Source organism: Quercus lobata, chromosome 9, assembly GCF_001633185.2.
Source record: "Quercus lobata isolate SW786 chromosome 9, ValleyOak3.0 Primary Assembly, whole genome shotgun sequence".
Classification (NCBI taxonomy): domain Eukaryota; kingdom Viridiplantae; phylum Streptophyta; class Magnoliopsida; order Fagales; family Fagaceae; genus Quercus; species Quercus lobata.
This window is the reverse complement of record NC_044912.1, coordinates 11,895,353-11,914,288: the sequence shown is the minus strand read 5'-3', so window position 1 is coordinate 11,914,288 and position 18,936 is coordinate 11,895,353. Positions and strand designations below refer to the sequence as shown.

At 37.7% G+C, this 18,936-nt stretch overlaps 1 pseudogene; it reads right to left on the bottom strand.

The window, feature by feature from the left end:
• The window catches only part of LOC115962164, a 47,543-nt pseudogene extending 31,486 nt beyond the window's left edge, over positions 1-16,057 (bottom strand).
• Positions 16,058-18,936: the final 2,879 nt, after the last annotated feature.

Below are 18,936 nucleotides of genomic sequence, written 5' to 3'. Positions count from 1 at the left end.
TCAAGGTAAACCTAAATCCACTATGAAAGAATCGAAATTTTACAATAGGACTTAGACCACTAACATCCTATTACTACCCACCAGTAGAAACTTACTAACACAACCACGTACAAGCTCCGAGATCACAGACTCCTTCTTTCTTGGATTCTCCAGCAAGTACAAGCACACCCGCTTGTGTCTCTTTAAGCTTTTTAGTGCAGCAACTGAATGATCATCAAGCTCTCAATAAAATCTCCTTCTTGATAATCCTAAGCATGTGTGAAGGCAACCACCTCTAGATCTCACAAGAGATTCACACACACAACAAAATAGAGCAACAAGAAAAACGTGGCTAGGGTTTGCCTTTTATACTTAGGGCAAAACATAAAACCCTACACATTTTAATAGGCTAGGGCTGAGTTGGAAAAATCTGCAGAAAAAACATTCTGCCCGAGATTCGATCGATCAAGTCTAAGCTTCGATCAATCGATCGAGTCTAAGTTTCGTTCGATCGAGCCAGGCCGAAAGTCACTAATACTTCTACAGCCACTCAATTCCAACTTTACATACAACGCACACACTTTGAGCAAGTCTAAACAAGACTAACAACTGTTTTGATCATGATTTGCCAACATTACACATTAGAGTTCTAAATACATTAGTTCCTAAGTCTTTAGAACCTAACAGAATCGATTAACGCTTGGAGGGCAGCGGAGAGGTTTTTCGCCGAGTTCTCCGGTTTCCTCTTCGATAACACATCGGCGTGTTATCTTGTGTTTGCATTCTTCTTCCCAACTCTTTTATCTTTCATTTTACTACTATGTTATAATGATTATGGGTTAGAGTAGTTTATTCGTTTATCCACTCGCACTTACTCTATTCTGCACTTAGTATAAGTTAGAGTAAAATCAATCGAGCCGTAACTTTAATTTGGGGGTCTAAATAGCTCTTGTGTTTTCACACATTTTCGAGCTTTCAACATCAAGAAACCCTAACATTTCGATCTACAGGATACTGCCTATGAATATAATATTACCTATTCAATAACGATAACAATGTTTCATCATCAGGGTCATGTGCTTTGTCTGTGAACAAACTATTAGAATTCTCATTTTTTATAAGCGTGTTGGCTTAAAACTTCTTCTGTTGAGGAACTCGTAAACCAAGTTGCTTAAGCTTATGAGAAACTTGAACAGTTGTGAATTTATTGTAAGGTTGAATTTAATCAACCATCTTGTTGGCTTTATTCCGTGCCAAATTTGCTTGTATTTCAACATTTAGTAACACTGTATTTAGGTGGGTTTGCTGTAAGGGTAGTGACTGAGATAGAGTGATTGAATGCTCAAGAGTGTGCAAGAAAACAGAGTCTCAAGACTTGATCTCGCGGGTGACTCGCAGCTGCAAGTCGTCAGAAGCAGCACACGTGCCAAGCATGCCAGAAGTCGAAGCGTCATGCTAGCTGGAGCACTATAGGGCAAAATAGGACAACTGGCCGTTCTGTTATCGCGCGACTGGAACTCGCGACTCAGTCAAGCCGCGAGCCACCCCTGTTTTGAAAAACCTGACATTTCACATTCTTTTCTCACCCCAGTATAAATACTCCTTATACCCACAAAAGAAAGAGAGCTTCCAGAGAGAATTTTGAGAGAGAAACCCTAGAGTATAACAAGATTGATTCATCTACAATTTTTACATAAGAGTCTCTTCAAATTTCTCAACTCTCTTCCTCTCCATTGTCAAATCCTTGAGAAGTATTTTACCAAAACCTTTTTCTTACCATATCCATTACTGTGAGAGGGCTGTTTGGTGTTCTGGGAAGCAGTTAGGAAGGAACCAATCTACATTGGTTGATGCTATGGTCAAGTAGCGGAATCTGAGAAGCTAGAAAAGAAATAGGTTCGGCGCAACCTCGTTGGAGCAAAAAGCTTGGAGGGCTTAGGTGCGCTGGGTAGATTAGGCTTGGAGTGTCTATTGCTGTCCATGTATCTCAACTACATTTTCTAGCGGATTGTTTACCGCTTGGAGGGCGGCGGAGAGGTTTTACGTCGAGGGCTTCGGTTTCCTCTTCGATAACACATCACTTGTTGTCCTTGTGTTTGCATCTTCCTTCCCTTTTATCTTTACCTTTTATTATCTGATGTGGGTTGTGATTTTAAATTGGCTTAGATTGTTTTTCCAATTCTGTTTTATAGCTTTTGTTCATTTTCCGCACACTAGTTATTTGTCATAAAACTTGAATTGGTTAATTTGTAAATTGGGGGTCTAAACATTCAAGGGTGTTTTTACTCTATTTGAACTTTTAATTGGTATCAGAGTGGGTTCACTTATTGTGGTTTAATTACCTAAGTGCGATCCTAGACCCCTTTGTTTTGGATGCTGTTATGGAAAATACCATGCTGAATTGTAGTTTAAGTGTTTGTGAAAATGACTATATGAGTATGTTTGAAGGGTGTCTTAACAATGAACTCGTAGAGTTGTTAAAAACAAAGAAACATGCTAGAATATTTGTTCACATGCTGAAATATTTTGAAAATCAGAATCACATCTTACACAGTAGCATATCTGAATCTAAATCATTGATTAAGAAATACAAAAGAAAGAATAGAATGTTATGTGAGATGATTGAGAGTCTGAAAATGAAAGGGTCAATCTAACAGAAGCATGAAAACTGATGATAATATTCTGTTTGAAGGTCAAGAATGTTTGTCTCATGTGAGCTTATTTGTGCATACCTCATTGAAGGTATTTAATTCATGCTTGTGGTATCTTGACAGCGGTTGTTCTCGTCATATGACAGGGGATAAGTCACTGTTTAAGACACTCAAAGAAAAGGTTGGTGACTATGTGACTTTTGGTGATGAAAGTCATGCTCAAGTTCTCGGTAAAGGGACTATCGAGATACCTGGATTACCTTTGTTGAAAGATGTGTTATACATCAAAGGGCTGAAGGCAAATCTTCTAAGCATCACTCAAATATGTGATGAGGATTTCCTGGTACAATTCTCTAAGAAGGGATGCTTAATCATCAATGAAGAAGGGATTCAAGTCTTGGAGGGAAATCGAACTACAGACAACTACTATGGAGTAGTTCCTACGGCACCCATTTCATGTAGAAGTGCTCGTGTTGACATGTTGGAATTTTGGCATCACAGATTTGGGCATGCGAATCTCAAACAAGTAGCTAAAGTGTCCAAACTTGAAGCAGTTGAGGGACTTCCTAAGTTTGGAAAGGTGAAGAAGACTATTTGTGGTGCATGTCAAATGGGAAAGCAAACAAAGGCAAGTCATCACAAGGTGAATGTGATTGCTACTTCTCGGTGTTTAGAGTTACTTCATGTTGATCTAATGGGGCCTACCAGAACTGAAAGTCTAGGAGAAAAGAGGTACATCATGGTCATTGTGGATGATTACTCAAGAATGAATTTCTTAGAGAAAAATTAGAAGCATGTGAAAGGTTGGAAATTCTGTGCAAGAAACTACAAAATGAGAGAGGGGTCCCTATTGCCAAGATAAGAAGTGATAATGGGCGGGAATTTGAGAATGCAAGATTTGAGTCTTTCTGTGAAAAGAATGGAATCAAAAAGGAATTTTCAGCCCCCAAAACTCCACAACAAAATGGAGTGGTAGAGAGAAAGAATCGGGTGATTCAGGAAATGGCAAGAGTCATGTTACTTAACAAGCAAATACCTCAAAAGTTTTAGGGAGAAGCTGTCAACACCTAGTGTCACATTGGCAATAGAATATTTTTCCGAGTAGGAACAAAGAAGACCGCCTATGAGATTTGGAATGGAAAGAAGCCTAGAGTAAAGTATTTCCGAGTGTTTGGAAGCAAGTTTATATCCTAAATGATCGGGAGAATCTTGGGAAGTTTGATGTGAGAAGTGATGAAGGTATTTTTCTTGGGTACTCTACTACGAGTCGGGCGTATAGAGTTTTTAACAAGAGAACTAAGACAGTGATGGAGTCCATCAATGTCAAGATTGATGATGCCTTATCTAAGGTGGAGATGATTGATGATGGAGAAGGGCCGAGCACCAAAGAACCCGATGTTGAGGTCGAAGCTCTTGATATAGAAGTTGAAGAATCTACACCAGAAGAAGAATCAACTCCCATGAACCCAAGAGTGGAAACGAGATCGATGTCTAGAACATCAAGTCCTCTTACTCCTCCGGAAGTCCATCCTCCCATCTCACAAAGTGATGAAGTCTCCACATCAAAGAAGCCATCTTCAAGAGTGATTAAGAACCATCCGGAAAGCAACATCATAGGGTTTCTAGATGAAGGTCTTCACCTCAGAAAAGGAAACATCCTTTTGGCCAATCATGTAACATATCATTGCTACCTTGCTTAATTTGAGCCAAAAAGGGTAGAAGAGGCTCTTCAAGATGAGAATTGGGTTGAGTCAATGCATGAAGAGCTGAATCAGTTTGTGAGGAATGATGTGTGGGAACTTGCTCCAAGGCCTGAAAATGTTCATGTCATAGGCACGAAATGGATATTCAAAAACAGAACCGATGAAGATGGGGAGATAATACGGAATAAATCTCGATTAGTAGCTCAAGGATACACTCAAGTAGAAGGAGTAGACTTTGATGAATCCTTCGCTCCTGTGGCAAGACTTGAATCCATTCAAATTCTCATGTCCATTGCATGCACTATGAATTTCAAACTCTATCAAATGGATGTAAAATGTGCATTTCTGAATGGATACCTAAATGAAGAAGTGTTTGTTGAGCAACCAAAAGGATTTGTCGATCCTCACTTTCCAGATCATGTATTGAGATTGAAGAAAGCCCTTTATGGCTTAAAACAAGCACCTAGAGCTTGGTATGATCGGCTTACACATTACCTCCTAGATAGAGGATTCAAAAGGGGATATGCCGACCGAACTTTGTTTGTCAAAAATGATGAAGATTATCTCCTTGTGGCACAAGTTTATGTTGATGACATAGTGTTTGGGGCAACCATTGAAGATCGTGCTATTGAATTTTCTGAGGAGATGAAGAAGGAATTTGAGATGAGTATGGTGGGGGAACTCACATTTTTCTTGGGCCTTCAAGTCAAACAACAGAAGGAAAGTATATTCGTTTCACAAGAGAAGTATGCTAGAAACATTGTCAAGAAGTTTGGACTAGACTCCAAAAAACATGCCTCCACTCCCATGAGCTCGTCTACTAAACTGAATGTTGATTCTTCTGGAGTAGAAGTAAGTCCTACCTTATATAGGAGTATCATTGGGAGTTTACTCTATCTTACAGCTAGTAGACCGGACATTGCATTCAGTGTTGGTGTTTGTGCCAAATATCAAGCTAATCCAAAGGAATCTCACCTGACTGCAGTTAAGCGAATTATTCGATATATTAATGGAACTTCAGACTATGGTCTGTGGTATTCAAAAGACTCAAATGCTTGTCTTGCCGGGTATTCAGATGCTGACTGAGCTAGTAGTGTGGACGATCGGAAGAGTACTTCAGGAGACTGCTTCTACCTTGGTAACAATCTTGTCTCGTGGATGAGCAAGAAACAAAATTCCGTGTCTCTCTCTACTGCTGAAGCAGAATACATCGCCGCTGGAAGTTGCTGCACCTAGCTTTTTTGGATGAAGAAATTACTTCATGATTATGGAATTCCTCAAGAGACGATGTGTGTCTTCTGTGACAACACCAGTGCCATCAATCTTTACAAGAATCCTGTCCAGCATTCAAAATCTAAACACATAGAGATACGTTACCATTTCATTCGAGATCTGGTAGAGGAAAGAGTTGTGTGTCTTGAATTCATACACACCGACAATCAAAAGGTGGACATCTTCACCAAGCCTCTCGATGGTCCACGGTTTGAATCACTCCGTAAGACCATTGGTGTTGGTACAATTCCTTGAATCTCTTGTGTGATGTGTGCTTTACATATTTACAATGTGTTAATTTTGTTTGTGTTGGGGCACAAACTATTTTGTTGGCTTTTTGTATAGCATGATTCTGTTGGATGTTAACTGCTTTGTTTGCTTTTGTTGTTTTTACATTGTTGTCTTTGATCAATCTTTTTCTTCTTATGTGTCAAAAATCCAAAAACCACATAAAAAATAGAAAATCAAATAGTTTGATTGACATTGTTGAGTTTTGTCTCAAAACTTGTTTTGCCTCAAAACTTGTTTTGCCTTGTACCTTTGTGCTAATGGCTTTGTGATTTTCGAGCGTAACTTGCTTTTTTGCACTCTTATCACGGTGGAAGAAAACTTGAAATCTATGTGACTGTTGTAAATAGATCTTCAAACTTGTCATGAATGATTAGTGAATGGTTATGTTGATCTTGAGACTTGCATAGACTTGTGCCTATATATCTTCCCACTCTTTATTTTTTTTTGCTATAAAGAGCTCACCAAATGTAAATCTCCAAATGAAAAGAGATATTGAGCTGTAAAAGCCTGTCGCACATACTAGTATTTGACTAGGAAAAAGGGAAAGCGACCAAAATTTTATGTGAATGTTTATTCAAAAAGCCAAAGGCTATCTCATCAAGGTAAAATATCAAATAGCATTCTCACAATGAGAGGTGATTGTCTTAAAAGGACCAAAAAGATCAAATGTTATGATTAAATGTGGAGTCAAATGTAAAGCTCCAAATTATGTTATCAAGTTTTGTGGGAGGTCATATATGCATTCTTCTATAATTGAGATGGGTCGCATGATCTAGTGCTAATTGTGTATGCCTTGGTTGAATTGATCATTGAACCTTCACATTAGACTAAGGACTATCTCATTGTTGATATCCACACACAACACACAAGTTTATATTCAATAAATGCCATACTCATTTGTGTGATTGTACTTGATGAAATGTGTTTTCACATGCTCAATCTTTGTTGATTTAAGCACAAAAAGATTTTTGAGTGTCTTAGGTGTTTTTAGAAAGTATTTTGTTCTTCAAAAAAACTGAAAATTAAAAAAAAAAAAACATTTTTGCCCTGTTTTGGCGACTCAGTCGAAGGTAAGTCAAGTCGCATGCCACAGTCGCGAGCTCGCGGGTCATTTTTGGCGACTTGTTCGCGAGTGGAAGGTCCAGTCGCGAGGGGTACACAGAGATTTTTGCGGCTTAACTTGCGGCTCCCTCGCGTGTAAGACTTCCAGTCGCGAAAAACACTTAGCAAAATTTTTCAAATTTTCGATTTGATGTGTTTTGGCGGGTAAACTTGGCGACTCTCTAGCGACTTACCTCAGTCGCAAAAATCGCGTGTTATGCAAAATGAGCTCATTTTCAACACTTTTCTCAAAAAGGGGTTCTCATTTGCTTGTCTTGCACTCTGTGTCTGTTCACTTTCTGGTCTTACTTTCACTTATTCAACATCACTATGGTAATCTTCAAATTCTTTCACCAACTTGTTACCATTCAATCTATCTTCAAGGAAAGGTATGGGTTTTGTCCTCGACTCTTTGTTTTTCTCAGTTATTCCCTTTTCATCATGGTTTTTGTGTTCTATTTGGTATTCATATTTCTCTTACCCGTGTTTGGTTACTTGAGTGTATGATGTTCTCATTTTTGTGTGGTTTTAATCTGATCCACTCTATTTTGTAGCTACATTTGGGTCATTATTGTCCCTCATTGTTATTTTCTGGTCATTTCCATCTAGCTCTTAGGGTTTTCTTCATTATCCCTAATTTGACACTAACCCACTGCTAATAATGTCTGTTGGATTGTGTTCTTTCTTTTTCTCTATTACATGATACAGACTGGAAATGTCTCCATTCAAGAAAGCAGCTGTGAAAGGAGGTAGTTCCAAAGGAAAGGAACCTGTCATTGATGTCAATGACTACTCACCTCAAACAAAAGGGACTCGCTCTTCATCAAAAGGGTTTGATCCCAACAAGTTTAGATCCTATGCTGCCTTTCAGTCTCATGAGAATTATTTCCGAAATGCTACACCATTACTAGAAAGACCTGTTGACCAATCATCACTTCATGACACTGACATTCCAAAATGGTTTGCTCACAAGGATTGGAATTACATTCTCTCTGATCTGGATGATGCGTATGAGAATTTGGTAAAGGAATTTTATGCCAATGCGATTGTGGAAGAAGAAGAACTTAAGTGCTGGGTTAGGAAAAAGAGTTTTTCAGTCTCTCCTGCATATTTGGCAGAGATCCTTCACATCAACCGACCAATACTTCGACACTCACCGGTTTATGATGATCTTTGTCCTGATGAGGAACTCCTTAAGGAGAGTCTTGGACAAGACTTGGAATTCTCATCCGAAGGAAATTCCGTCAGTGTTTCCTCTCTTCCTCCAAAATTGAGAGTGCTTACAATTGTGATGTTTCACAATTTGTACCCCCTATCAAGCACTGGGTATATGAACCTTGGACGTGCCTTGTTTCTTCATGACCTAATCTCTGATGTAGAAATTGACATCTGTGCTCATATCTTTCATGTTCTGCGCAAAACGGTTCTACGAACTGAGTCCCGAATTTGTGTTCCTTTCTGCTATCTCATTTCAAGGATCTTGAAGCTCAAAGGAATTTATCCAATGGCAGATGAATCTCCTTACACAAAACCGAGTCCAATCAACATGCGTACATTCAACGCAAGCATTGTTCATAGTCGGAAGAGAGCCAAACCGGAAACTTCCACATCTCACAGTGGTTTGCAGTTCAGCACCCTCTCCCTTGACGAAAAACTTGATCACATTATATCCTCTGTACACGAGTTGAATACCAAGATGTCTGTACTCACATCTACTCTACACCATCACAGCGCTCGATGGGATATGAATTTTACCTCACTCCAAACTCAATTGGATCAGAGTTAGGGGAAGCTAGAAGAGAATGTGTCGCTATTCCATGACAAAAAGGGGGAGATGATGTCATAAGGGATGAAAGGGGGAGTGATAGCTTGATCAGAGGGGGAGGATATTACCTAAGGGGGAGTGTTTCTGCATTTTTTTCAGTTTAAGTTATTATATTGTAGTTTGTACCCATGTTGCTTTTGTAAGCTTTTAGGGTTTATGTTCTTTTCTTGTAGGCTTTATGGTTTGTACCATGCTTTATGCAGCCTCTATGTTTTTTGTTAAATCAGTACTTCTATCCAAATGTCATGCATTTTCGAGTTAAGTACTGTCACTCTTGTGCCCTTGTAGAATTGTTCCTAGATGCATATACTTAGTGTATTATGCATTGGTTGAGTGTTGGGCATACAAGTAACTTACATTGTTTTTGTTTGCTTGTATGTTCAAGTATTCATTCCAAGTGTGAATAAGCATTGTGTTCACTACCTTGTAGTGATTACTTGATTGATCAAGCCATGGTTTGTCTCTTAACTCCATCTTTGCTTGATCACATATTGCCTGTTTCATATGTATTTCATGCTTTTCTGCATACAATGATCATGGTGTATTGTTGTGTTTCAGGAGTTTTATGTTCATATGATTCAAGTGCTTCACAGCTTCTAGAGTTAGGTGTGAGTGAGTTTTGCTCAACTGTTCCTAACTCACATGTTAAGTCTAGAGTCTGTTTTAGGGTTTTGTCACAGAATAGCCAAAGGGGGAGATTGTAAGGTTGAATTTAATCAACCATCTTGTTAGCTTTATTCCGTGCCAAATTTGCTTGTATTTCAGCATTTAGTAACCCTGTATTTAGGTGGGTTTGCTGTAAGGGTAGTGAGTGAGATAGAGTGATTGAATGCTCAAGAGTGTGCAAGAAAACAGAGTTTCGCGACTTGATCTCGCGGGTGACTCGCAGCTGCAAGTCGCTAGAAGCAGGACACGTGCCAAGCATGCCAGAAGTCGAAGCGTCATGCTAGCTGGAGCACTACAGGACAAAATAGGACAACTGGCCGTTCTGTTATCGCGCGGCTGGAACTCGCGACTTAGTCAAGCCGTAAGTCCAAGCCGCGAGCCACCCCTATTTTGAAAAACCTGACATTTCACATTCTTTTCTCACCCCAGTATAAATACCCCTTATACCCACAAAAGAAAGAGAGCTTCCAGAGAGAATTTTGAGAGAGAAACCCTAGAGTAAAACAAGATTGATTCATCTACAATCTTTACATAAGAGTCTCTTCAAATTCCTCAACTCTCTTCTTCTCCATTGTCAAATCCTTGAGAAGCATTTTACCAAAACCTTTTTCTCACCATATCCATTACTGTGAGAGGGCTGTTTGGTGTTCTGAGAAGCAGTTAGAAAGGAACCAATCTACATTGGTTGATGTTATGGTCAAGTAACGGAATCCGAGAAGCTAGAAAAGAAATAGGTTCGGCGCAACCTCGTTGGAGCAAAAAGCTTGGAGGGCTTAGGTGCACTGGGTAGATTAGGCTTGGAGGGTCTATTGCTGTCCATGTATCCCAACTACATTTTCTAGTGGATTGTTTACCGCTTGGAAGGCGGCGAAGAGGTTTTACGCCGAGGGCTTCGGTTTCCTCTTCGATAACACATCGCGTGTTGTCCTTGTGTTTGCATCTTCCTTCCCTTTTATCTTTGCCTTTTATTATCTGCTGTGGGTTGTGATTTTAAATTGGCTTAGATTGTTTTTCCAATTCTGTTTTATAGCTTTTGTTCATTTTCCACACACTAGTTGTTTGTCATAAAGCTTGAATTGGTTAATTTGTAAATTGGGGGTCTAAACGTTCAAGAGTGTTTTTACTCTATTTGAACTTTCATTTATTATTTGCATCCAATGCATTTGCAATCATGTAGCTACACCTCTTATGCTCTTTGAATTTGTGAGGATCAAGAAAAGCCCAATCTTTTTTTATTTAAAAATTCAAATAATAACAAAATAACATATTCCATCACATCTTCATCAACTTTTTAGTATATTTGATGTAAAAGGAGACTTAATCTAATATTGTAACCAGCGACCAAGCTACGCAACACTCACTTCTCATATAGAGCTCTGATCATATCTTCCTGATCTTCACTAAAAGCAGAAACTGTTTTCCTTTTGTGCCTATAGAATTATAGTAAGGGAGGTATCAGAGACTTTTCCAAAATAGAAGGGAAATGAATAAACAAAGATTTCAGACTAAAAACATAACACCAGAAGCTTTTATGTGGACAATGCTTTGCATTATAAGCCACTGCTTTAGAATACAATCTTATACAACGCACATATTATCTATAACATTCATAAAGTACAAATTTCTTATAGTACTTACAAAGGCCTCAATAAACTTCCCTCCATATCATCTGAGTAATGGAGATTACTAACTTTTTCCACCGCTTTTCCATCTCCATCATGGTCATCATCATAGCGCATCTTTTTCCTTTGTGCAACTTTCAGTCCTAGCTGTCTAAGCTTATTAGAAATTTGTGCTGGTGAAACTTTACCATCAGGTTCTAGAACTTCAGCAATAAGACGACTACAATGCTGATCATCTTTGAATCTAAGAAGGCCACATTTTTTCAGAAAAGACTTGAGCAAAAAGTTTAGAAATCAGAAGAAAAATGAAACAATACACAATCGATAATACCCATCAAACGTTTTGCATGCTTCAAATAGTATCAGGTATAATTACAATAATCTAAGTGCTGTTTTAGGAACAACATTTGTAAGAAATAAAACAGCTAAATCACACTTACTTCTTATAGAGATCCTTAATTTTTCTCTCCATTTCGCCATCGAGAGAAAGTCTTTTCTTTCTTCTAGGATCCCTTTCAGATTCACGTTCCATGGACTGCCCCCTACTGCAACAACCAAATGCACCAAGGAGTTTTTTAATGTAAATGTATACCTTTTACACTTTCAATCAAGATAAACTTCTTTTTTCCCTAAATGAATAGGAACTTCAATAAATTAGAAGTACAAAATAGCATCTCTGAACAAGACTATAAATGGATGGTTTGAGATTCTAGAAGGAAAACTCTAGGGACATACTTTGCCACACACTATTTCACAACTTGCACATGTTAAGTGGTGATTGGATTACTTTTTACCAAGTACCAATGGTGGACCCATGTGTAAGTGACATGATCCAATCACAGGTTAACACGTGTGTAAGGTTGAATTTAATCAACTATCTTGTTGGCTTTATTCCGTGCCAAATTTGCTTGTATTTCAGCAATTAGTAACCCTGTATTTAGGTGGGATTCTTGTAAGAGTAGTGAGTGAGATAGTGTGAAGAAATACTCAAGAGTGTGCAAGAAAAATAGAGACTCGCGATTGGATCTCGTGGGTGACTCGCGGCTGCAAGCCGCCAGAAGCTGCACACATGCCAGGCATGCCAGAAGTTGAAGCGTCATGCTAGCTGGAGCACTACAGGACAAAATAGGACAACTGACCATTCAGTTATCTCGCAACTGGAACTCGCGACCCAGTCAAGCAGCGAGCCAGCCCTGTTTTGAAAAACCTGACTCTTCACATTCCATTCTGACCCTAGTATAAATACCCCTTATACCCACGAAAGAATGAGAGCTTCCAGAGAGAATTTTGAGAGAGAAACCCTAGAGAAAAACAAGATTGATTCATCCCCAATCTTCATTAAGAGACTCTTCAAATTCCTCAACTCTCTTCATCTCCATTGTTAAATCCTTGAGAGGCTTATTACCAAAACCTTTTCTCACCATATCCATTTCTGTGAGAGAGCTATTTGGTGCTTTGGGAAGCAGTTAGGAAGGAACCAATTTCACATTGGTTGATACTATGGTCAAGTAGTGGAATCCGAGAAGCTAGAAAAGAAATAGTTTCGGCGCAACCTCGTTGGAGAAAGAAGCTTGGAGGGCTTAGGTACACTGGGTAGATTAGGCTTGGAGGGTCTATTGCTGTTCATGTATCCCAACTACATTTTCTAGTGGATTACTTACCACTTGGAGGGTGGCGGAGAAATTTTACGTCGAGGGCTTCGGTTTCCTCTTCGATAACACATCGTGTGTTGTCCTTGTGTTTGCATCTCTCTTCCCTTAATTTTTGCCATTTAATTTCTGCTATTGTAAGGTTGAATTTATTCAACCATCTAATTGGCTTTATTCCATGCCAAATTTGCTTGTATTTCAGTATTTAGTAACCCTGTATTTAGGTGGGTTTGTTGTAAGGGTAGTGAGTGAGATAGAGTGAAGTTTGCTCAAGAGTGTGCAAGAAAACAGAGACTCGCGGCTTGGCCTGGCGGGTGACTCGTGGCTGCAAGCCGCCAGACGCAGCACACGTGCCAAGCATGCCGGAAGGTGAACAGTCATGCTAACTGGAGCACTACAGGACAAAACAGGACAACTGGCCATACGGTTATCTCGCGACTGGATCTCGCGACTTGGTCAAGTCGCAAGATCAAGCCGCGAGCCACCCCTGTTTTGTAAAACCTGACGTTTCACATTCCTCTTCCACTCCAGTATAAATACCCCTTTTACCCACAAATGTAAGAGAGCTTCCAGAGAGATTTTTGAGAGAGAAACCCTAAAGAAAAATAAGATTGATTCACCCACAATCTATACATTAGAGTCTCTTCAAATTCCTCAACTCTCTTCCTCTCCATTGTCAAATCATTGAGAGGCATTTTACCAAACCTTGTTCTCACCATATTCATCACTGTGAGAGAGCTGTTTGGATTTCTGGGAAGCAGTTAGAAAGGAACCAATCTACATTGGTTGATGCTACAGTCTAGTAGCGGAATCCGGGAAGCTAGAAAAGAAAAAGGTTCGGCGCAACCTCGTTGGAGCAAGAAGCTTGGAGGGCTTAGGTGCACTGGGTAGATTAGGCTTGGAGGGTCTATTGCTATCCATGTATCCCAACTATATTTTCTAGTGGATTGTTTACTGCTTGGAGGGCGGCGGAGAGGTTTTACGCCGAGGGCTTCGGTTTCCTCTTCGATAACACATCGCGTGTTGTCTTTGTGTTTGCATCTTCCTTCCCTTTTATCTTTGCCTTTTTATTAACTGCTGTGGGTTGTGTTTTTAATTTGGCTTAGATAGTTTTTCCAATTCCATATTATAGCTTATGTTAAGTTTCCGCACACTAGTTGTTTGACATAATGCTTGAATTGGTTAAGTTATAATTTGGGGGTCTAAACGTTCAAGGGTGTTTATACACATATTTGAACTTTCAGCTATGGATGTGGTTTTATTTGGTTTAGATTGTTTATCAATTCTGTATTAAGCTTATTCATGTTCCGCACACTTATTGTTTGTCATAAAGCTTGAATTGGTAATTTTGTTATTGGGAGTCTAAACGTTCAAGGGTGTTTTATACACTATTTGAACTTTCAACGTGCAAGTTGTAATAAAAGTTGTGGCAAAGTGTGTAGTCGTAGAAGAATTGATTCTAGAATAACTTGGTTTGGCATCATTGTAAGTATGCAGTGTAAAGAAACAGAAAAATGAAAAGGTCAAGAAAAAGATAAAGACTAAACTAATACTCAAGTTTCAAAAAAAAATTTTACTTCTGATATCCTAGCTCATGAGAGATCACAACATCAGCTTCATCTTCACCAAGTGCATCTGCAATGCTTCTACCGGTCCATCCTTTGGCCTGTGATGAACCGAGTTCTGCATCCTCTGGAATATTTTCCCAGTTTCTACTGTCCTTCAAAGAGCCAATCTCATGCAACATATATTCAGCATTAATGTAATGGCTTTCTTTGCGCGTCTTCCAAAAGAGAATTTCCACAAAAAGAATGGGTTGAATTTTCATTTTTCTTAGCATCCTTCTGACAAAACTTGTCAGGAAATCAACAATGTTTGCATAATCTTTTGGTGGACATGACTTCTGCTCAACTAGGATACTATGGAATGTGATCAGGATTGATAACTGCCAAAACATTTGCATAAGAAGCAAATAAGATACAAATTCATAAATAATTGGATATATTTTTTTTGGGGCGGGGGGGGGGGGGGGGGGGGAGAAAATATGGATGTCCTAGCTTTCCTTGAGAAGATAAATCCTAACATATTTCACCAAATTAATAAACCTTACTTTTAGATATTTATTTTTATCAATAACTTCTTCCTAAAGAAGTTGAACAAATTTTACAAAGTGGTCAATCGAATATTAACCATTTATTTTTTATGAAGTTTTTTGTACGTTTATCCCTAGGATCTAAACACATGCTATATATATTTTTTTAAATTATCATATATCTAAAAAAGATTGTTCTTAGCAAAGTCATTTTTAACCTACTGATGAAAATTATTAAATTTGGACATTATTCGAAATTTTTATTTTACCTAAGACCTTGAGATTTTAGATAAGAATAAAAACTCACAAGTACAGATAAGGAAAATTTTTACTCTAAAATAAGCAAGGTTCATCATATCTGTTGGGATGATTTACTTCACATTTTCTTATTAAAATTAATTCTTCTTGTCTATAACTATTTTATATTTTAATTTTATGATGGGGTAAAGTTTGGCTTCAATTTTTTAAGAAGTTATCACTTCTCGTCATATTGTTGGGGTAAAATATCTCTAGTAAGCATTACAAAGGGTAGAGTTGGCATAGGTGATTTTAACAGGGACCAATTAAGCTTTAATTGCACGGTACTTAATGGTCCTATGAAATATAAGTTATTGTCTTTTGAAAAATAGAACATCCATGCTTTTTCCTTTTCTTCTGAAAAGTAAGTAAATCATGAAGTTTTACCTGATACAGCATTGGTGAGAGCTCCAAATCATCAGTAATCCTCCACAACATGCAAATTATGTAGTGATTTGTAGTGGCAGAATTGCTCTTATAAAACTTTAGTAACCAACATAATTTATGAATAAAGTTGTTGTTTGCAAAAGAAGATATCAAAGTTGACACCTTAAAATCAACTTCATCAGTTGCATTTAGTTGCTCATCATCAGAAGAATCACCTGTGCCATAACAAGGATCATCATTAGCATGATCAGCGCTTTCATTATCCGCATGTAGCACACTGCTTTTAAGGTTCCCTGTCCCCGACATGGATATTTCAGGTTCATCAGCCTGAGCAGAGAACATGATGTTTTCTTTCTCATCAGAATTTGTGTTAGTTAGACTTCCCTTCTGTGCTATGCTCATATCTGCTGAGTGCTCACTATTAGAGATACCAATCTCATTCTGAACAGTGACATGATCACCCTGTATGTTTCCTGCTTCCTTGTCACTCGATGATTTGTTCTTTCTCTTTCTCGATTTTCTAGAAACCTAAAAAAGGAGAAAAGGTTTTAACAGAGATCCCCACAACAAAGGCTTCCTTAGACTGATAAATAGAACATTGATAATACATAACCTCATTAATTAAAAAGAAAATCAAAGATGTTAATAGAGAAGTGTTTTTTGCTAGAGATTGCAAATGGAAAAAAAAAAATGGATGCATGTGTCTCAGAAGGAAAGTTTTCAAGCCAAAAGATGCATGCAGAAATTCAAACAGATTAAAAACAGAGAGGCGGAAGAAATCCCAATTTTCATAGAAGAGTATAAATGCATGGGAGAAGCATTGCGTAGAATTACGTGACAATTCACTAAATATAAAAAGAAAATGCACTAATTTCCATCAGCGTAAAAAAAAAAAAACCAGGAAAATACAAATCAACTTTTACTGATAACAAATATAAGTTAAATGAGGAAAAAAAACACCCCATGTAGGCAATTGGAATGCATATGACATATACTGATTATCATTAAGATAAGTCTGTTAGAAAAATGATAAGGGGAATGAGTTAACTTTGTAAGTCTGTTACATTATTGTTTTTGGAATAAGAGTATCAACTTTGTGGAACAAAATTATAAAATTTTCAATTCATGGCAGGCATGAGTTAACTTGAGGAACAAATTATAGAAATTTCAATGCTTTGCTCAAAACTCCTATTAGTGCTTCTAAGAAATTATAGTATAGATAGTTCTAATCAAAAAATTATAATATAGAAAGAGAACATTCCAAAGTAGTTGACCTGTATTTTGACGTTTCTAAGAAACAATGCGAAAAACAGAGTAATACTCCAATTAATAAAGACGTATTCATTTTCAAGGTCTCTTAGACTCTTACTTATATTAAGTCATTGCATACGTCACCTGCATTTTGTCAAGTCTAGATGATAGACAATGGACATGCAACGAAACTACTTTCATAAAAAGGATAGAACAATTAAAGCCTTTTGTATCATTTCATATGGAAATTTAACAAACAAACGAACAAATATGTATCATTTAGAAAAGAATTGCATATCAAATTTTTTAGTAAAGTGATATATATATATATATATATATATTAAAAGTGAAAACTCTATTATCAATTTGTTATGGGAAAAGACCTCTGGTATGGACTTATCTAATATATTTACAAAAATTGGAAAAATTACACTGACCTCTCCTAAGATTTTTTGTTATTATACTTACATCCCCTCTAATTTTGGAATAAGACACTCACCTTCCCTAATAAACAAACTATTTACATTGGCCTTTCTAAATAGTTGAAAAAAGGTTATAAAAATTTCTTGTAAGAAGTTTGAGAGTTTTTACCTTGAGTACAAAATTTGACAACAAACTTAGTTGTGGCTTAAGATTACAACTTAACTATCTTTTTATTAGATGTTGGACTGTGAGCTATGCCGCTCCACCTTAAAACCAATTAATAATGAGGAAGACACACTCAAATCTTTTATGACATTCGATATTGCATCGAGCCTATTTTTAAAGTGGTTGTAGGGAGTCAAATTGTAGTCCCCAACAAATGTGAAATTTGAAAAATCCACTATTAGATTACATGTTTTTCTTATATACTTTACGCCTACAAAATTTCTAGAAGATCAAAAACTAATAACTATGTCATCAATCAAATATTTAAATTTCAAGTTTTTGTAGTATAAATTATTCATACAAAATAAATTTATGGATCGAATGGAGAATAACATCTAATTAGTTCAAAATTTGACAAGTGTGTTAAGAACATAAATAACATGTAATTCAACAATTATATTTTCAAAATATGTAATCATATATATATATATATATATATATGTAAGGTTGAATTTAATCAACCATCTTATTGGCTTTATTCCGTGCCAAATTTGCTTATATTTCAGCATTTAGTAATCCTGTATTTAGGTGAGTTTATTGTAAGGGTAGTGAGTGAGATAGAGTGTGGATTGCTCAAGAGTGTGCAAGAAAAAGAGACTCGCAGCTTGATCTCATGGGTGGCTCGCGGCTACAAGCCACCAGATGCAGCACACATTCCAAGCATGCCAGAAGGTGAACAGTCATGCTAACTGGAGCACTACAGGACAAAACAGGACAACTGGCCATACGGTTATCTCGCGACTGGGTCTCGCGACTTAATCAAGTCACGAGGCCAAGCCGCGAGCCACCCCTCTTTTGTAAAACCTGACGTTTCACATTCCTCTCTCACTCCAGTATAAATACCTCTTATACCCACAAATGAAAGAGGGCTTCCAGAGAGAATTTTGAGAGAGAAACCCTAAAGAAAAACAAGATTGATTCACCTACAATCTATACATTAGAGTCTCTTCAAATTCCTCAACTCTCTTCCTCTCCATTGTCAAACCCTTGAGAGGCATTTTACCAAAACCTTGTTCTCACCATATTCATCACTGTGAGAGGGCTGTTTGGTTTTCTGGAAAGCAGTTAGGAAGGAACCAATCTACATTGGTTGATGCTACGGTCTAGTAGCGGAATCCGGGAAGCTAGAGAAGAAAAAGGTTCGGCTCAACCTCGTTGGAGCAAGAAGCTTGGAGGGCTTAGGTGCACTGGGTAGATTAGGCTTGGAGGGTCTATTGTTGTCCATATATCCCAACTACATTTTCTAGTGGATTGTTTACCGCTTGGAGGGCGGCGGAGAGGTTTTTCGCTGAGGGCTTCGGTTTCCTCTTCGATAACACATCGCGTGTTGTCTTTGTGTTTGCATCTTCCTTCCCTTTTATCTTTGCCTTTTATTATCTGATGTGGGTTGTGATTTTAATTTGGCTTAGATAGTTTTTCCAATTCTATATATAGCTTATGTTCATTTTCCGCACACTAGTTATTTGACATAATGCTTAAATTGGTTAAGTTGTAAATTGGGG